Here is a 21,494-nt window from a genome sequence, read left to right on the forward strand (position 1 = left end):
ACTCAAAGGATGGAAAAAAAATATATCAAGCAAACAAGCAAAAAAGAGCAGGAGCAGCAATATTAATTTCTGACAAAATAGACTTCAAAGTTAAATCCACCACAGAGGATAAAGAAGGACACTACACGATGATTAAAGGGACAATTGACCAGGAAGATATAACCATATTAAATATTTATGCATCCAATGACAGGGCTGCAAGATACATAAAACAAACTTCAACAGAACTGAAAAGTGAGATAGACACCTCCACATTTATAGTAGGAGACTTCAACACACCACTTTCGGAGAAGGATACGACTTCCAGTAAGAAGGTCAAGAGAGACATGGAAGACCTAATTGCTACAATCAACCAACTTGACCTCATAGACTTATACAGAACTCTCCACCCAACTGCTGCGAAGTATACCTTTTTTTCTAGCGCACATGGGACATTCTCTAGATCACATATTAGGTCATAAAACAAACCTTTGCAGAATCCAAAACATCGAAATATCACAAAGCATCTTCTCAGACCACAAGGCCATAAAAGTGGAAATCAATAACAGAAAAGTTAGGGAAAAGAAATCAAATACCTAGAAACTGAACTATACCCTGCTGAAAAAAGACTGGGTTATAGAAGACATTAAGGAGGGAATAAGGAAATTCATAGAATGCAACAAGAATGAAAACACTTCCTATCGAAACCTCTGGGACACAGCAAAAGCAGTACTCAGAGGTCAATTTATATCGATAAATGCACACATAAAAAAGAAGGAAGAGCCAAAATCAGAGAACTGTCCCTACAACTTGAACAAATAGAAAGCGAGCAACAAAAGAATCCATCAGGCACCAGAAGAAAACAAATAATAAAAATTAGAGCTTTACTAAATGAATTAGAGAACAGAAAAACAATTAAAAGAATTAACAAAGCCAAAAGCTGGTTCTTTGAAAAAATTAACAAAATTGATAAAAACCATTGGCTAGACTGACTAAAGAAATACAGGAAACAAATAACCCGAATAAGAAACGAGATGGGCCACATCACAACAGACACAACTGAAATTAAAAGAATCATATCAGATTATTATGAAAAATCGTACTCTAACAAATTTGCAAACCTACACATGGATGAATTCCTAGAAAAACACTACCTACCTAAACTAACACAATCAGAAGTAGAACAACTAAATAGACCCATAACAAAAAAAGAGATTGAAAAGGTAATCAAAAAACTCCCAACCAAAAAAAGCCCTAGCCCGGATGGCTTTACTGCAGACTTCCAACAAACTTTCAGAGAAGAGTTAACACCACTACTACTAAAGGTATTTCAAAGCATAGAAAATGATGGAATACTACCTAACTCATTCTATGAAGCCAACATATCTCTGATACCAAAACCAGGTAAAGACATCACAAAAAAAGAAAATTACAGACCTATATTCCTCATGAACATAGATGCAAAAATCCTCAACAAAATTCTAGCCAACAGAATTCAACAACATATCAAAAAAATAATCCACCACGACCAAGTGGGATTTATACCAGGTATGCAAGGCTGGTTTAATATTAGAAAAACCATTAATGTAATCCACCATATAAATAAAACAAAAGACAAAAACCAAATGATCTTATCAATTGATGAAGAAAAGGCATTTGACAAAGTCCAACATCAATTTATGATAAAAACTCTCAGCAAAATAGGAATTGAAGGAAAATTCCTCAACATAATAAAGGGCTTCTATACAAAGCCAACAGCCAACATCACTCTAAATGGAGAGAGCCTGAAAGCATTTCCCTTGAGAACGGGAACCAGACAAGGATGCCCTTTATCACTGCTCTTATTCAACATTGTGCTAGAGGTCCTAGCCAGAGCAATTAGGCTAGACAGAGAAATAAACGGCATCTGGATTGACAAGGAAGAAGTCAAATCATCACTATTTGCAGATGACATGATCTTATACACAGAAAACCCTAAGGAATCCTCCAGAAAACTACTGAAACTAATAGAAGAGTTTGGCAGAGTCTCAGGTTATAAGATAAACATACAAAAATCACTTGGATTCCCCTACATCAACAAAAAGAACATCGAAGAGGAAATCGCCAAATGAATACCATTCACAGTAGCCCCCAAGAAGATAAAATACTTAGGAATAAATCTTACCAAGATGTAAAAGACCTATACAAAGAAAACTAGAAAGTACTACTGCAAGAAACTAAAAAGGACATACTTAAGTGGAAAAACATACCTTGCTTATGGATAGGAAGACTTAACATAGTAAAAATGTCTATTCTACCAAAAGCAATCTATACATACAATGCAGTTCCGATCCAAATTCCAAGGACATTTTTTAATGTGATGCAGAAACAAATCACCAACTTCATATGGAAGTGAAAGAAGCCCCGGATAAGTAAAGCATTACTGAAAAAGAAGAAGAAAGTGGGAGGCCTCACTCTACCTGATTTTAGAACATATTATACAGCCACACTAGTCAAAACAGCTTGGTACTGGTACAACAACAGGCACATAGACCAATGCAACAGAATTGAGAACCCAGATATAAATCCATCCACATATGAGCAGCTGATATTTGACAAAGGCCCAGTGTCAGTTAATTGGGGAAAAGATAGTTGTTTTAACAAATGGTGCTGGCGTAACTGGATATCCATTTGCAAAAAAATGAAACAGGACCCATACCTCACACCATGCACAAAAACTAACTCCAAGTGGATCAAAGACCTAAACATAAACACTAAAACGATAAAGATCATGGAAGAAAAAATAGGGACAACGTTAGGAGCCCTAATACAAGGCATAAACACAATACAAAACATTACCAAAAATGACGAAGGGAAACCAGATAATTGGGAGTTCCTAAAAATCAAACACCTATGCTCATCTAAAGACTTTACCAAAACAGTAAAAAGACCACCTACGGATTGGGAAAGAATTTTCAGGTATGACATCTCCGACCAGCGCCTGATCTCTAAAATCTATGTGATTCTGTTCAAACTCAACCATAAAAAGACAAACAACCCAATCAAGAAGTGGGCAAAGGATATGAACACGCACTTCACTAAAGAAGATATTCCGGCAGCTAACAGATACATGAGAAAATGCTCTCGATCATTAGCCATTAGAGAAATGCAAATTAAAACTCCGATGAGATTCCATCTCACTCCAACAAGGCTGGCATTAATCCAAAAAACACAAAATAATAAATGTTGGAGAGGCTGCGGAGAGATTGGAACTCTTATACACTGCTGGTGGGAATGTAACATGGTACAACCACTTTGGAAATCTACCTGGCGTTTTCTTAAAAATTAGAACTACCATACAACCCAGAAATCCCACTCCTGGGAATATATCCGAGAGAAATAAGAGCCTTTACACGAACAGATATATGCACACCCATGTTTATTGCAGCTCTGTTTACAATAGCAAAAAGCTGGAAGCAACCAAGGTGTCCATCAACGGATGAATGGGTAAATAAATTGTGGTATATTCACACAATGGAATACTACGCATTGATAAAGAACAGTGAGGAATCTGTGAAACGTTTCATAACATGGAAGAACCTGGAAGGCATCATGCTGAGCGAAATGAGTCAGAGGCAAAAGGACAAATATTGTATAAGACCACTATTATAAGATCTTGAGAAATAGTATAAACCGAGAAGAACACATACTTTTGTGGTTATGAGGTGGGGAGGGAGAGAGGGGAGGAGAGGGTTATTTATTGATTAGATAGTAGATAAGAACTACTTTAGGTGAAGGGAAGGACAATACTCAATACAGGGAAGGTCAGCTCAACTGGACTGGACGAAAAGCAAAGAAGTTTCCGGGATAAACTGAATGCTTCAAAGGTTAGCGGAGCAAGGGCGGGGGTTTGGGGACTATGGCTTAAGGGGACTTCTAAGTCAACTGGCAAAGCAATTCTATCATGAAAACATTCTGCATCCCACTTTGAAATGTGGCATCTGGGGTCTTAAATGCTAACAAGCGGCCATCTAAGATGCATCAATTGGTCTCAACCCACTTGGATCAAAGGAGAATGAAGAACACCAAGGTCACACGATAACTATGAGCCCAAGAGACAGAAAGGGCCACATGAACCAGAGACTTACATCATCCTGAGACCAGAAGAACTAAATAGTGCCCGGCCACAACCGAGGACTGCCCTGACAGGGAGCACAACAGAGAACCCCTGAGGGAGCAGGAGGTCAGTGGGATGCAGACCCTAAATTCTCATTAAAAGACCAGACTTAATGGTCTGACTGAGACTAGGAGAATCCCGGCAGTCATGGTCCCCAAACCTTTTGTTGGCCTAGGACAGGAACCATTCCCGAAGACAACTCATCAGACATGGACGGGACTGGACAATGGGTTGGAGAGAGAGGCTGATGAAGAGTGAGCTACTTATATCAGGTGGACACTTGAGACTGTGTTGGCATCTCCTGTCTGGAGGGGAGATAGGAGGGTAGACAGGGTTAGCAACTGGCAAAATTATCATGAAAGGAGAGACTGGAAGGAGGGAGCGGGCTGACTCATTATGGGGAGAGTAAGCGGGAGTATGGAGTAAGGTGTATATAAGCTTATATGTGACTGACTTGATTTGTAAATGTTCACTTAAAGCTCAATAAAAATTATTATAAATAAATAAATAACTATTATACATGGTGTGTATGGAAAGGGAGAAATATCCTAAGACAATCCGAATGCCATTCCACATCACGATTCCCTCCAAGCCTGGATCAATCCAAATCCTTCTTCTCTCCTCTGAGCAATCTTTCCCTAAAACTATGGGGGAGGAGGGGAGGAAGATTGCTTGGGAAATAAAGCTGATGTACTCAGCCTCTGCCACTAGCACATACTAGGTTAAACAACATTAAACTGCTGATATTTGATGATTTGGAGTTATAAAATAGGTAATTGCATAGAGATCAATCCAAATTTCTAGAGCAAAGAGCTACTCTACTCCATGCTCTCCTAGTTAAAGTCCCTTGAATACGGGATTAAAGGGTTTTCTGCCATGCTCAGGGCTTCATTAGCTTAGGTATCTAAGCAAGTGCAGGGAATTCATAAAACATGTCATGAAATTGTACAGAATAATTAGATAAGGAAATTATCTGGGAAAAAGAAAAATGTAGTTTTCATTCAGTAGCATACTTGGTGACCATGAATCTATTCTGACAGCAGAGCTGAAGTAATATGTTAAAATTCTTATGATACACCAAACTATAGGCTACATTTTTTCCATACATTTATCTGGATTCGATAACCCTTTTAAGAGACATTAGAATTCCTGTTTTACAAATGAAGGCTCTAAGACTCAGAAACATTACTACAGTAACGTGCCTAAGGCCACACACACAAAAAAAAAATTTGCTGTCCAGTCAATTCTGACTCTTGGCAACCCTACAGGACAGAGCAGAACTGCCTCCTAAGGTTTCCAAGGCTGTGATCTTTACAGAAGCAGACTGCAACATCTTTTTCCTGGGGTTCCAACAGTCAATCTTTCGGTTAGCAACCAAGTCCTTAACTAGTGCTCCACCAGGGCTCCTTAAGGTCACACAGTTGGATCATCTATAATTTGAACTACAGAAGATAATCCTGCAGATAATCATGAGGCTTGATTAGATTTAAGTTAAACATTTTTGGAAAGAATACTGTGTAAACGATTTGGGTACTTCTTATTGCATCCAACAAATCGGCACATAATGTCAGGATGTCTCGCCCTTAGTGATGCTGAGTTTGATCATCTGGGTAGGGTAGTAACTGCAAAATTTCTCCAGTGCAAAGGTATACTTTCCCCTTTATGCTTGGTAAGTAATCTGTGGCACCATGCGATGGCCTCTATGATGACCCTTGCCTAAACTTAATTTTACATATTACAGTGGGGGTTGCAAAATGATGAACTTTTTTAATACTATCATTCCTTCTACAGTTATCGGCTGCCATTCTTTAAAAAGAACTTTATTCCCTCCCCCTATTACCTTTTGCTTAGCATCAATAGAGACTCGTTTTCTTTTTTTAATTCGATGTGTTATAATTACAATAATTATTGGCCAGTAGAGTTTCTTCCAGCTGGCTCTTTGTACTCTTTTGACATTCTTGGTTTTTGGCACGAGATATCCTAGGCTCACCTTGAACTTCACCTGCTACAGATCAGGAACCAACCATTCCACTAAGTTCCTTTAGACAGGAATGATATTTGGAAACTAGGATCTGGGATCTACCTGTGCACATTGCTGCAGAAGTGGTATAACCTTTTCTGTAGACAGTCTGGCAGTGCCTACAAAAAATACGTATTGATAGAATCCTCTTTCTAATATCTTACAGATATTTTATACACATGCACAAAGATAAATGTTTAAAGATATTCACTGCAATGCTATTTGTTATAGCAGGAAAAAAAAATCAACTGCCACCAACAGGGAGCCTTCTGAATTATGATATGGCAGAGTATGCATCCATTAAAAAAGAAAGTTCACCTTCTCATTAGTAGGAAAGAAGATGTCCATAGTGAGAAAAGGAAGTTCCAGAGAGATAAGTATAGCATAATCCCATTTTTATAAAAATAATGACCAAAAATGACCATTAAAAAGAAAGTTCGCCTTCTCATTAGTGAGAAAGATGTCCACAGTGAGAAAAGGAAGTTCCAGAGAGATAATTATAGCATAATCCCATTTTTATAAAAATAATGACCAAAAAAACTCTTTATATGTATCTGTATGTATATGTGAGCTTGAAGAAAGATATGGAAAGCTACACATCAGACTATCAAAAAAGAGTAAAGGAAAACAAAGGCAAAGGTGAGGGTATGAAAAGACCCGCCAACCAGTTGCTGTCGAGTTGATTCTGACTCATTGTGACCCCAAGTGTGTCAGAGGAGAACTGCTCCATAGGGTTTTCAATGGCTGATTTTTCAGAAGCAGATCACCAGGCTTTTCTTCTGAGGCATCTCTGCGTGTACTCAAACAGCCAACCATTCGGTTAGCAGCCAATGTGTTAACACTTCGCACCACCCAGGGACGCCGGTGAAATCATCAGAGAGAGAAATAAATAAAAGGAAAAAACATTTAAACAAAACAAAAGGGCATATCTAAGGTTCCTCTCCTCTCATCCTGGCACTCATGGTCACACTCTTAGACGCTGTCTATGACTATTTCAGAGAAATATACATAAATATAAATATCTACATACGTATTGCAGATAGTTTGTATTATACATATAGGATGATACTGATCTATAGCTTTTCTAAAATTTAAATTGTTAGATTTTTCATACCTATACCTATACATACACAGTACTTCCATTTATGCAACTGTATAATATTCTGCATTACTTTTACAATTACAAAAACTAAGAGACTAAAAAATAGCTTGTATGTCCGAGGAGGTACAAAGATGTCAAAAAATAAATAAGATTTATTCCTATAAAGGGATTATAATCTTTCCTATAATTGCAGAAAATTTATCACTGATAAAAGCAAACTCATTGACATAGGAATTACTAAGGCAAAATGAATGCTGGCAGAAGACTAGTATAAAAGATGAAAGTACATGATTCTAGAATAGTTAGTACTGGATATAAAGTAGAGCAAATATGATTAAGCAAGCAAACCTAGAACAAGTTAAGCATTTGTGCTATATTTTTAATTATTTTGGTAAAATTTTCTCATACAGATTGCATAGCTTTAACTTACTTCCATTTACTTCAGCAAATATGATATAAAGATTAGGAGCATGATGTAAAAGGACCAGACTTAATGGTCTGACTGAGACTAGAGGGACCCGGGAGGTCATGGTCTCCGGACCTTTTGTCAGCCCAAGACAGGAAACATTCCCAAAGCCAACTCTTCAGACAGGGATTGGACTGGACTGTAAGACAGAAAATGATACTGGTGAAGAGTGAGCTTCTTGGCTCAAGCAGATACATGAGACTATGTGGGCAGCTCCTGTCTGGAGGCGAGATGAGAAGGCAGAGAAGGACAGGAGCTGGTTAAGTGGACACAGGGAATACAGGCTGGAGAGGAGGAATGAGCAGCTAGGAGTACACAGCAAGGTGTATATAAATTTTTGTAAGAGAGACTGAGTTGATCTGTAAACTTTCACTTAAAGCACAATAATTAAAAAAAAACAAAATAGAGATTAAGAACATGAGTTTTAGTGTTAGAGACCTGGGACAGAATGCCCATTTCACCACTTACTGGCTATGTAGTATTGGGCAAGTGACTTAACCTGTCTTAACCTTCAGTATTCTCAGCCTTCAGATGGAGTTGTCCTGAGGATTAAATTGGGTAATTCAATTGTTTGCACATATTAAGCTCCTAATAAATGGCAGCTATTATTAATGATAATACATCTGGCACTCTGCCAAGTACTTTATGAGATACAAAAGAAATATAAGATTAGTGGATGCTTAGGGCTGGAGGAGGTAGGGTATGGGGGGTGATAGCTAAAAAGTACGTGTTTTCTGCTTGTGGTGATAAAATGCTATAAAATTGATTGTGCTGATGGCTGCACATATCTGTGAATATACTAAAAACCAGTGAACTGCACATCTTTAAATGGGGTGTGTTGCATGGCATGTGAATTATATTTCAGTAAAGGTGTTAAAAAAAAAATAAAAGGGCAGGGGTGCAACTGTTTAAAAAAAGGTGAAACACAAAACAAAAAATTATATCTTATTGTGAGATTAAAAACACCCGATACATACAATGGGGGGATATTATTCAGCCATGAAGAGAAATGAAGTTCTAATACATGCTACAACAACATGGATGAATGTTGAAAATATTATGTTGAGTAAAATAAGCCTGCCCACTGCTGTCAGGTCGATCCTGACTCATAGCAACCCTATAAGACAGAGCAGAACTGCTCTATTGGGTTTCTAAGACTGTAAATCTTTATGGAAGCAAACTGTCACATCTTTCTCCCACAGAGGAGCTGGTGGGTTTGAACTACTGACCTTTTGGTTAGCAGCTGATCGCTTAACCACGGTGCCACCAGAACTCCTTTTTTCAATTATTAGTAGTGCCAAATTAGGTAATACCCATGGTCCACCCAGACTAGTATTACATCATTTCACAAAGACCCTATGGTGGAAGAGCAGAATACTTCCCTTAATATCTTCTAAATTACTGACAGGAGTCCCTGGGTGGTGCAAATGGTTAAGCACTCGACTACTAGTTGAAAGGCTGATGTTTTGAACCCACTCAGAGACACCTCCGAAGACAGGTCTGGTGATCTGCTTCCGAAAAGTCACAGCCTTGAAAACCCTATGGAACACAGTTCTACTCTAATGGAAGTCTCCATGAATCAGAATTCACTTGATGGCAACTAACAAGTTAGTGGCATGCTCTAAAACATCTGAATTTTCCCTTTGTTATCACCTGTGGTCTGGTCTTTTATGACTTTATTCAACTCTTTAAAAAAATCTGTGTATATTTTCAATTTGTAATTAAACTATTTTCTGAGTAAAAAGATTACTATCAAGAACTAGGAGGGCTTTAGAGATAACATAGTCTAGTTCCCTTCATTTTAGCTCAAACAGGTCCAAATGATCAAAATGACGTGGTCAGTCAATCTCAAGGCCAAGATTAAAACAGCTCTCCCAAATCCAGACAGGCAGTCTTTCAACTGTGCTATCACTTCATACTGCTGGACCTCCAAGAACCTCTCTTTTTAGTGTCCGGCCCTCACACTTCAGTTTTAATGTTAGTCACGTATATTGCTGCCCCTCTACAATTCTGTCATGGGTCTCACACCACCCCTCAAATTCTTCTAATACTTAATCAGTTCCTCCCAAACATTAAGTCCTTTCCCTATATACTTTCAAATACACTCAATTTTAGGACTCTTTTTTTTTATAGCTTCATGTTTTTGTTTTTGTTTTTTATAGCTTCATGGAACTCCTTTCCCCATGACAACTGCACCTTGCTGCTTGCCTCAAATCCTTCCTCTTCAGGCCAGCTCCTACAACTGCTGGTCTTGAAACCACGTCCTTCAGGACCATGAAATCATCAATCTCACACCAATGCTTTTATATTTGGCATCTTAGTTCATCCTCACATGCAAAGGAAGAAAGTTTCCTAGTCCAAGATGTGAAATAATATTTTTTCACTCAAACTTACTTCACATAAAACTTCATGGGGTGCCTACTTGTTCTGGTATGCTAAGACCTCATGAACAATTCCTGAATTACTTTATCCAGTCACTTGATTTCAATCATATTCCATATCATCTTCTTTTCAAATCAAGGAATATTCATGTTTAAGTCTATCTTAATGTTTTGGTTGCCTTTGATCATTTTTCTCCTAAGGAGCTTTTGGTACGGCAAGCCAGAGGCACAAGGCAAAGATTAGTCCAAAGGACTCGTGGACCATGACTACTACAACCTCTACCAGATTGAGCCCAGAACAACTAGATGGTGCCCGGTTACTGCCATTGATTGCTCTGACAGAGATCACAATAGAGGGTCCCAGACAGAGTGGGAGAAAAATGTACAACAAAATTTCAAATTCACCCACACACAAAAAGACCAGACTTGCTGGTCTGGCAGAGACTGGAGAAATCCTGAGAGTATGGCCCCTGGATACCCTTTTAACTGAGTGCTGAAGTCATTCCCAAGGTTCACCCTTCAATCAAAGATTAGACAGGTCCTGGTGACGTAGTGGTTAAGCACTACGGCTGCTAACCAAAGGGTCGGCAGTTCGAATCCGCCAGGTGCTCCTTCGAAACTCTATGGGGCAGTTCCACTCTGTACTATAGGGTCACTATGAGTCAGAAATCGACTCGACAGCACCGGGTTTGTTTTTTTTATAGGGCAAACAATAACACACATGAGGAATGTGCTTAGTAGTTCAATCGTGTATACGAGACTAAATGGGCACACCAGCCCAAAAGCAAAGAAGAGTAGGCAGGAAAACTGGATGAATAGAAACAGGGAACCAGGGGTGGAGACAGGGAGAATGCTGACACATTGTGGGCTGGCAACCAATGTCACAAAACAATTTGTGTATTGTTTAATGAGAAACTAATTTGCTCTGTAAACTTTCACCTAAAGCACAATTAAAAAAAATATAAAGATTTCCAAAAGTCTTTAAAACAGCAACAATAATGGTGTACGCTATGCTCACGTCCTTACAGGAGCACTATTTCCCCCCTTCTTTTTGAGATCAAAAACCAAAACCTAATCCGCTGCCATCAAGTCAATTCTGACTCATAGCAACCTGCCACATCTTTCTCCTGTGGAGCTGCTGGTGGGTTTGAAGTAGAGAAAACACATTTTCTTTAGTGTTTTAGTATGGAAGTAGAAAGAATATATTTTCTAGTGTTTTAGTATAGCTGTATAAGCTAGTCTTTGAAACGTAATTACTTACTCTGGAATCTGTCCCACCACTGTTCCTTTAAAGAAAAATAAGGTAATCAATTTTTAGTTGATTAAACTATGTTCCTCTCCCCAGGAAAAAAAAACACAAGACTGAAGTAGCTGAACAAAGCTTAGATCCATCTTGTGACAGAAATCAGGATGGCATGAAGAGGCTTGCAGGACTCCAGGATGGCATGAAGAGACTTGCAGGACTTCAATAATAGATCACTTTATCATCGTGTCTACCTCCAAGAAAAACCAACATTCCTGAAAACCTTTAAACCCTGACCTTTCCTCTATAAAAACTCTCCAATTAGTCCTCTAGGTTTAGACGGAATTTGAGAGCAATTTAACCCTCTCTGTCTCTTGAATACTGGTATTCAATAAAGCCCTCTTACTGCTTACCTCCTCCTGTCTCAGTATTGGCTTTGCTGCAGGGGGCACGAATACGCAATTTGCGGTAACAGGTTTGAACCACCAACCTTTCAGTTAGCAGCCCAGTGCTTAACTACTGCACCAGCAGGGCTTCTTTTTTTTTTTTTGAGTTCAGTCAGACCTTCAACAGAGAGACATGTATAAGGAGTTTTATTTCACCTGCTTACTTACACCGAGTCAGTCTTGCACTGACCTCCTTGTCTGTCTCCTGGGGCTGCACCCATGTTTTTCACTCTAGCCTCTTGTAGTTCTAACCACCCACATTTGAATTCCTGGATTCAGTTCCAATAGACTCTTGATGCTGTCTCACTAACCCAATATTAACCTACTGGGGACAGACCTGTCCAAGCAATTAGCACAGTTCAAGGATTCTTCACAAAGTTTATTGGTTTATTCGTCTGGTACCCTTTCCCCTTCAAAAGGAAGTTTCAACACTGGATTTATTTTCCAAGTTCAAGTCTTCACATACTCATTCTGAAAATAATGATTTCTCTAGCTAAATAGTTATTTAACATACTACCTCCCATCCTATATCCATGCCATCCTTCGGATCTGCCAGGGCTCTGTAGCTTGGCCCATTCTCATCTGATCAAGATTAAGCTGTGAATAATGCCATGTTAACCTTTACCCATGAATATACTTAATTCCCTTTAAAAGCTCTAGCATACACCATATATGAAAATTAACTCAAAATGGATTAAAGAACTAAATCTATGAACTGAAACCATAAAACTCTTAGAATAAAACACAGGAGTAATGCTTTGGGATCTAGTTTAAGATAATGGATTCTTAAAAATGGCACCAAAAGCATGAGCAGCAAAAGACAAAATAGATAAAAAGGATTTCATCAAATTAAAAACTTCAGTGCATCAAAGGATTTTTATCAAGAAAGACACAACTAACAGACTGGGTGAAAATTTTGAGGAACCATATATCTGGTAAGGGCTTAATACCCAGGATACAGGTAGTCCCTGACTTATAATGTATTCCAGTTACAATGAACTGCACTTACAACCATTCGGGTTTTTTTTTTTCTGATACATCTTTCTGTTAGTAATACGTACTACATACAATGTTGCAGCACATAACTTGCTGATGTTATCATTCTCAGATGTTCACTTGCAGATATTCAATTTTATGATTCACTGTTCAAAACACTGCCAGATAGCAGGCTATGGTCTGGTCTACAATGAAGTCAGCATCATTATCTGGAGTTGTAACAGATAGAAAGTTGGGCAATGTTCAACTGTCACAACATACAACAACTGAACTGAGCACAGCCCAAAAGCTGCTACAACTCCGACTTCAATGTTATGACACTGACACTGATTTCACTGTAGACCAGAACTATGGCATGATCTTATTCAGCACTTCATATCATAAGAAGCATCAGCTGTTAGTTTTAAATGAGGTATTCGACTTATGTCAGAACTGACTTAAGGAGTGGTTGTCATTTAAGTGGAGGGCTACTCTATACACAAAGAACTCCTACAACTCAACAACAAAAAGACAAACAACTCAAGTTTAAAAAAAAAGAAGGGCAAAAGACCTGAATATATATGAAGATACATAAATGGTCAATAAGCACATCAAAGTCATTAGGGGAATGCAAATTAAAACCACAACAAGATACTATTTCACGCCCACTAGAATGGCTGTTACCAGAAAAAGAGAAAATAACAAGTGTTGGTGAGGATGTGGAAAAATTAGAACCCTCGTCCATTGCTGGTGAGATTGTAAAATGGTATAGCTGCTGTGGAAAACAGTATAGTGATTCCTCTAAAAATTAAACATAGAATTACCATATGACCCAACAATTCCTCTCTGAGATATATACCCAACAGATTGGAGCAGGGACTCAAACAGATAATTGTACACCAATGTTCATTACAGCATTATTCGCAGAAGCCAAAAAGTGGAAACAACTCAACTGTCTATCAACAGATGAATAGATAAATAAAATGTGGTACATACACACAAGTGGTGCTACTGGGCGGCATGGTGGTTAAGCTTGGCTGCTAATCAAACAGTCAGCAGTTCGAACTCACCAGCCACTCTGTAGGAGAAAGATGTGGCAGTCTACTCCTATAAAGATTACAGCCTTGGAAAACCTACGGGGCAGTTCTACTCTGTCCTATAGGGTGGCTATTAGTCAGAATCAACTTGACAGCAATGAGTTTGGGTTTTGGATATACATAAAGTAAAATATTTTTCAGCCATAAAGAAAAGTGAAGTTCTGATATATGCTATATGACATGGATGAACCTGAAATATCTAGAATATGCATGTCCATAGAGACCAAAGTTTATTAGTGGTTACCAGGGACTAGAAGGATGGGGAAATGGGGAGTTACTGCTTAAGGAGCACTGTGTTTCTATTAAGGGTAATGAAAACACTTGGAGACAGGCAGTGATGAATACGGTGAATGTAACTGTCACTGAATTGAATGCATAAGAATGGTTGAGATGTTCCATTGTATATACTTTTTACACACACACACACATACATCTCCTGGGAGAAAAACAGCTCTAACAGATCATTCAAACATGGTTCTTCTTTTTTTCTGGAGATTATGCTTAGTAATCTGTACAGCGATTTCTTACTATTTATTACAGATCAGTGCTTCCTGAACGTTAATGTTCTGTTAAAAACATATATTCTGATTTATAAGTGTGGGTTGGGGCCCAAGATTTTGCATTTCTAACAAGTTTCCAGGGGATGCCCTGATGTTGGTCCAGGGTATAATAAGGTTATAGTTCTCATCATAAATAGCGGTGGAACTCACTAGTCTTCTAGACAGTACACACTAGAGTCCCCTTAGGAATTTTCTCCAGAGGTGAGAGTTACACTGCACCTGCAGTCTGCTGGCATAGCCTATATTTGTATTTTGGCCAGCAGTTCCCAATGAGTTCCTTCAAAATTCTTTGGTGGATGTGTCACTGAGTCCCAGTTTCCCCACGCCCCTCCACAGTCTGTAAATTAACCACGGTCATGCTATTTGTATTGTTACCCACTAGATGTACTTAATCCTGCAGTTTCAAGGGGCAATGTGGGAATGCCACTAACTCTCCAGTTGACACTCTTGAAATCTTTCTTTGTACAAATCTATAAATTAAGCTATTTCTCTATATTTAGACACCAAATATGAGGGTATTTTCTTTCTTTCAAATTCTGTCAACAGAATTTACATACCATGAAAACTTGAGATTTAAAAAAAAAAAATCCATATTTCTAAAACAGAATATGTAAACTTGCAACATAACTGTCATGGACTGAGCTGTGTCCCCCAAAAATATGTGTCAACTTGGATAGGCCATGATTCCTCATATTGTGTGGCTGTCTTCCACTCTGTAATTGATGTGATTTTCCTACGTATTGGAAATCCTACCTCTACGATGTTAAAGAGGTGGAATAGGAGGCAGTTATGTTAATGAGGCAGGATTCAATCTACAAGACTGGATTGTATCCTGAGCCAATCTGTTTTGAGATATAAAAGAGAAGTGAGCAGAGAAAGACAGGGGAACCTCAAATCACCAAGAAAACAGTGCTGGGAGCAGAACACATCCTCTGGATCCGGGATTCCTGCATGGAGACGCTCCTAGTCCAGGGGAGGATTGATGACAAGGACCTTCCTCCAGAGCCAACAGAGAAAGCCTTCCGCTGGAGCTGAGGCTCTAAAATCTAGACTTCTAGCCTACCAGACTGTGCCATCCACTTGTGGTATTTCTGTTACAGCAGCACTAAATAAGACAGTAATCTCTAATCTGTAAAACCTAAGGGGCAACAGTTACCTATCCACTACCATTACATTATAGCAACGTATCCTTTTTCTTCACATCTTTCTCTTACTTACATGTAAGTTTTAAGTCAATAGCAATAAAGTAAAAGAGTTGAAAGGGGCCTCTGCAGAAAAGGCAAAGTTGAGACTGTGTGTCCGAATAACACATGTTCCAAAGTCACACCTATATAACTTCATTTACTATTATATATTTTCTGTTTGTCTTCTCTAATAACTTACATAATCAAGACAGCTAACTTTGTTTCTACTCCTACTTCTACTATTCAAGATTTATGAAAATGATGCACTGAAGGTGACTAGACCAAGACCTGCAGAGTCTTAAGTGTAATCTTAGTTACTTAATTTGAGGCTTAGTGGGAGCCAGGGCATCAAACAGGGATTTATAGGGGGTCAGAGGAGTCTGTGGGCCATGGGAAAGCAGATCATTCCTTGTCTTGAAGAATCTGGGGACATGTAATACACAGGCTAAGAGGTACTAGGGTATGGAAAAGGAGACAATGTTACTCATTCACTACTCTGAAGTCTATGAGGTGCTAGGGGAGACAGCAGACAATACGTCAGGCATGGTTATTCCTTCTTGGGGCTTATTTCCCACTTGTTATCCAGTTCCATCCTTTACCCTGGTTTCCCTAAGTAATCTTACTATATAATGATATACCTCAACTTTCCCACAATTTATAGACTTTAAAAACTCAAATACCTTCAAGGCCAGCCTGGTAATATAAATGTGTGAATCAAAGTAGATTTAAGACCAAGTTTGGCAAATTCTGGCCTAAAGGCAACCACAATTAGAAGAAAGAAAAAAAGAATGTTAGGAAGCTGTGAGTGAGGGCCTATACCTGGAGACTCTTGGTCTGGATTTTTGTAAAGATACAATTTCGGGTGATTTTTAACAAAAAATTTGCCAAACATATACTAAACGTGACTTCTCCTATGTTTAAACCTTTTCTTATAAATAGATAAACTCACAAATTTATCCTGTCAGCCTTGTGTTCTATTTTTGATTTAGAAAAAGATCATTACTGCACAATGTAGTGGAAAAATATCAAGAAATGTCTAGACCCTTTTCCATAACTTTCTATATAATCTGGACAAATCACCATCTTCCGGAACAGTCTCAGGGTTATTCTGAGTTTCAGAGGAGATTTACTTGTTAAGTGTTGCATCTGGGGAATGAGATAACACAGTCATCAGTGACTTGGAAAGCTGACAATGGAATACAGAAGCAAGAAGGGAAAAGATGGTCAATATGGTATGCAGGCAAAATTGTGAAGAACTGAAAGTTAAAGGAGGAATTTGGCAAAATCAGTACCACAGCATGTCTCTGATGGCTTGGATAGCTGAGCATGCCTAATTTCCCCAGGAGACAGAGAGAGATGGGCAGAAGAGAAGGAATTAAAGATGGTTCTTTCAGTTGGTGTAAGAACATAGGTTTTCAGCAATTGAATTTTCTGCCAGGGATCCTCATTATCGCTTCACTGTAACAAGCTCAAAGGGTGACTATACGATACCTCAAATTCTTTGAAGTAAAGAAAAAGTAAGCAGGACTTTTGTAAAAACCAAACAAAAAAAATCATGAGAAAGATTCAAGGTTCTTCAGAGAACTTTGAAGCAATTTTAGAAAACCAACTCACGCCAAACTTCACCCATTCTCTTTGAAACAGAAGACTGTGACTGGGTCAAACTAACACTGTGAAAATAAAAATCTGACAATTGGGGTGTGAGGGTTGTAGTGGAGAAGAACAAGTGTGAAACCAAATTATGGCAAGACCAAGACAGAGTTAACTACCTGCAAGGCACTCTTTTTATTTCTAGATCTAAATGTTTAATGGGTCCAGAAATCATTAAAACACCCAGGTATGCTGTACCTCAGTTCAAAATACACAATGAGGTCACTCTGATGTGAAAATGACAGTAATCTTTAAGGGCCTCTCCAATGCTAAGCTTTTTCTCTTCTACAAAGAGGTGGTAATGATTTCTGGATATTACATGCTGCTTCTAGATGACAATGTTGGCCCTGTTCTTATGTGACTAAGAAGAACGAGGCCCAAAAGCACCAGCTGCAAGAGCCCAAAAGAAAAATGAAATGATTGAGCTTGCATCATCAATTTAAATGAGTTGCAAGGGGTCACCTAGAGTCAACTGATTTTTGACAAGGGTACTAAATCGATCCCAAGGGCAAAGAAAAGTCCAGTTAATAAATGGTGCTGGGACAGCTGGATTTTCACATGCAGAGGAATGAAGTTGAATCCAGACTTTACACCATACAGTATACAAACACCAATTCAAAGTGTATCAAGGACCAAAGTGTGGACACTAAAACCATATAGGGGTATGGCTACCAGGCCTAGTGATTTAGGAAATGATATTAGAGTCATTACTCCCTGTCCTTGAGCATAGAGAATGTGACCCAGCTGAAGCTGGGCTCACAAGGACACATCAACTGGGCCCTGAGGTAAAAGACAATAGATAGGATACTCTTGGAAAATATCTTTTAGGGAAACTTTCACACAAGCCATAACACAAAAGAACCCTTATCTTTTTCTATTAACATTTAGTGAACAGAAATTTGTTGGACCAGTGAAGACCCTCCTGACTGTCCCTACTGAAACCTGTACCAATGATTGTTAAGAAAGACAATTCAAAATGTAGGATAACAGTTTCTAGCCAATCTGTGAAAAGGCGAAGCTTCCAATGGTTTTGCCCGTTTGTAATGTTAATATATACTGATGACTCTGTAACCTTACTTGGACTCAGACAGACATGGCTGTGGCAGCATGCTTGTCCCTTTTCCCACTTTTGTCTATACTGTAATTTCCTTGGACTTGGACACACATGGCTGTGGTAGCATGCTTGTCCGTTTTCCCATTCTTGCTTACTCTGTAATACTTCCTTGGACTTAGGCAGACATAGCTCTGGCAACATGCTTGTCCACTTCTCAACTTTTGTCCTTTTGAATATATGCCAAATAAAACTTTCTTTTTGCTTCACTAAACTTGGAGATGTTTTTTCCCCATAACACTAGTTTTTAACAATGTATTCTTAGATATGACACCAAAAGCACCATCAGCAAAAGACAAAATAGATAAACGTGACCTCATAGAAATTAAATACTTTTGTTCATCAAAGAACTTTATCAACAAAGTGAAAAGACAACTATAGACTAAGAGAAAATTTTAGGGAACTAATAAGCGTTTAATTCCCTAAAATAAGGATTTACTTCCCTAAAATAAGGGTTTATGATCCAGAATAAAGAACTCCTATAACTTAACAAAATGACAAACAACCCTATCAAAAATGGGCAAAGGACTTCAATAGACATTTCACCAAAGAAGATACACAAATGGCCAAGAGGCACATGAAAAGATGCTCAATGTCATCAGTCATTAACCCCAGTGGGAAATGCAAATCAAAACTAGAATGAGATACCACCTCATGCCCACTAAAATAGCTATGATTAAAAAAAAGAAAATTGGAAAATAGCAGGTATTGGTGAGGATGTGAAGAAACTGAAATACTCATCCACTGCTGGTGGGAACGCAAAATGGCACAGCCACCTTGCAAAACAGTGTGGCAGTTCCTCAAAAAGCTGAATACAGAACTACCATATGATCCAGCAATCCCAATCCTACGTAGATACTCAAAAGAACTGAAAGCAGGAACACAAATGGAAACCAATGTTCATTGCAGCACTATTCGCAATAGCCAAAGGACAGAAACCTAAATGTCTATCAACAGATGAATAGATTAAAAAAAGTGATACATACAATAAAATATTATTCAGCCATAAAGAGAAACAAAGCCCTGATACAACCCACAACATGGATGAACCTTGAAAACATTATGCTAAGTGGAACAAGTTAGTCACAAAAAAACATATACTATACGATCTCACTTATGTGAAATACGCAAATGTACAGAGGACAAAGTTTATTAGTGGTTACCAACAGGCGGGAGTCCCCGGATGGTACAGTTAAGCACTTGACTACTAGTCAAAAGGTTAGCGATTCCAACCCACCCTGCGGCACCCTGGAAGACAGGCCTGGTGATCTGCTTCTAAAAGGTCAGAACCTTGAAAACCCTATGGAACTGTTCTACTCTGCAACACGTGGGGTCGCCATGAGTGCAACAACAACAACCAATGGCTGGGAAGCAGGAGGAAACGGGGAGACATTGCTTAGAAGGCAGTGAGTTTCTGTTCATGGTGGTGGAATAATTGGGAAACAGATAATGATGTTGGTTCCACAACATGATGGAATAACCAAGGCCACCAAGTTATACATGAAAAAACTGTTGAATGGGCAAATGTTTATTATATATATTTCTACCACAATAAATAAATAAAGGCCACCTAAAGCTGTAAGATTAAGGAAGAGGAACAAACAAGGGCTAAGGAAGGAAATGGTGAAAAAAACTATAAAAGAGTGTTGGAAGAAAGGAACTATGCGTCTGGTAAGCAAGCAGGAGAGAGCACCCGCTGGGAAAAGAAAACCACTGAGTTCCTCAGAAAAAGAAAGGGATGAGAAAGAGACCACCACAGGAAATTAAAGGAAAGAGCAAGAAAACTAATCGACAAGAAATGGAAAGGGAATAATGCCAGTCAGCATTAAAAAACTATCTTTACAATTTAAAGACATCTTAGCAGTTTATTCACAGCTATCAGCACACTGCCTGGCATATAATAAACTATCTGTCAATTGAAACACTGCTACTTTTTGATCCCTACAACTATTGTAGGAGTGAGGAGTATAGAATTTAAGGTTAATACAACAAAATACCTAGGAGCAATATAAAAAGCATAAAATCCAAAATGTGGGAGAGAGAGAGGAGAGATGACTTCTAGATTCATAAAGTTCTTGAAGCTATGTGAAAATTCTGACTAGGTTTTTCTGGGGAGAGGGTTCAGAGATTTTGATAAGAATTTCATTGTGCATTTATGAGAAATTAATGAATAATACATCATTGAATAATACATGTATTCATTTGTGTTGAGAAAGAATTAGTCAGAATGTGATACATATTCTTACAATTAGTTTAAGAGGTTGAAATGAAAATGAGTGCAAAAACACTTTTATAAGTTTTATATCTAGGTTACAGTTTTATGTGCATTTATATACTATACCCTAATTGCTATCTTTTGGATGTATTAAACTATCTGATTACTTAGTAAATGCCTCAAAGACTCAGGCTATCGCTAAAAAAAAAAAAAATTTTTTTTTCACTACTACCTTGTTATTCTCTTTATACTGTACTTCCCTCCCCCATGCAATTTTTAGATGCATTCTCTCATTTATGTTCAGAATGTTGCCTAGCAAAGTTACTAATACACCAAAGGCATTTAACCCTTTTGGCCTAGATTTTGGTTTCTTAATAAAAGCTAGACACTTTCAAATGGAATGTATTCACTAACGGTAAGCCTTTAAACTGGGAAGTAAGCAAAACACGTCTTTCAGAGAGGTTCCTCATTCTAATGGAATATACCATTCCAACAGGAAACACCATGCCAATTCTGTATAAACGTTCATAAAGGTTTCCACTCTGAAACTTCCTAAGTCAAACAAAAACCAAAACACTGAACACTGACGTCCTGATCACCCACTGAAGCTCCAATACTTGCGGTTTAATTTTAAGAAATCATTACTTTTCTGTAATTAGGAAAACAAACAACTCCCTGCCCTTTAAACTAGGCAGAAAACTGAACATCGCTAAAGGAATTATACTTCGGTGTGTTCTTTTAAAAAATATTACTATCACCCCCAAACCCCAGAAATGAATCAGCTGACTTAAAAGCCCTAAGGCGAAGCAAGAACTACGAAAGAGGAAGAAAAAGAACTTTTTCTATTCAAGCAATTACACTAAAGGTTAGTCCGGGAACCACTAAACACCCTGGGGCCACGTATAATTC

General features: G+C 38.3%; 1 protein-coding gene across 1 annotated transcript in view; it reads right to left on the reverse strand.

The window, feature by feature from the left end:
• The window catches only part of SPPL2A (signal peptide peptidase like 2A), a 62,972-nt gene that overhangs the window by 40,951 nt on the left and 527 nt on the right, over positions 1-21,494 (reverse strand). The window lies entirely within an intron of this gene.

The sequence above is a fragment of the Loxodonta africana genome, chromosome 12, assembly GCF_030014295.1.
Source record: "Loxodonta africana isolate mLoxAfr1 chromosome 12, mLoxAfr1.hap2, whole genome shotgun sequence".
NCBI lineage: Eukaryota > Metazoa > Chordata > Mammalia > Proboscidea > Elephantidae > Loxodonta > Loxodonta africana.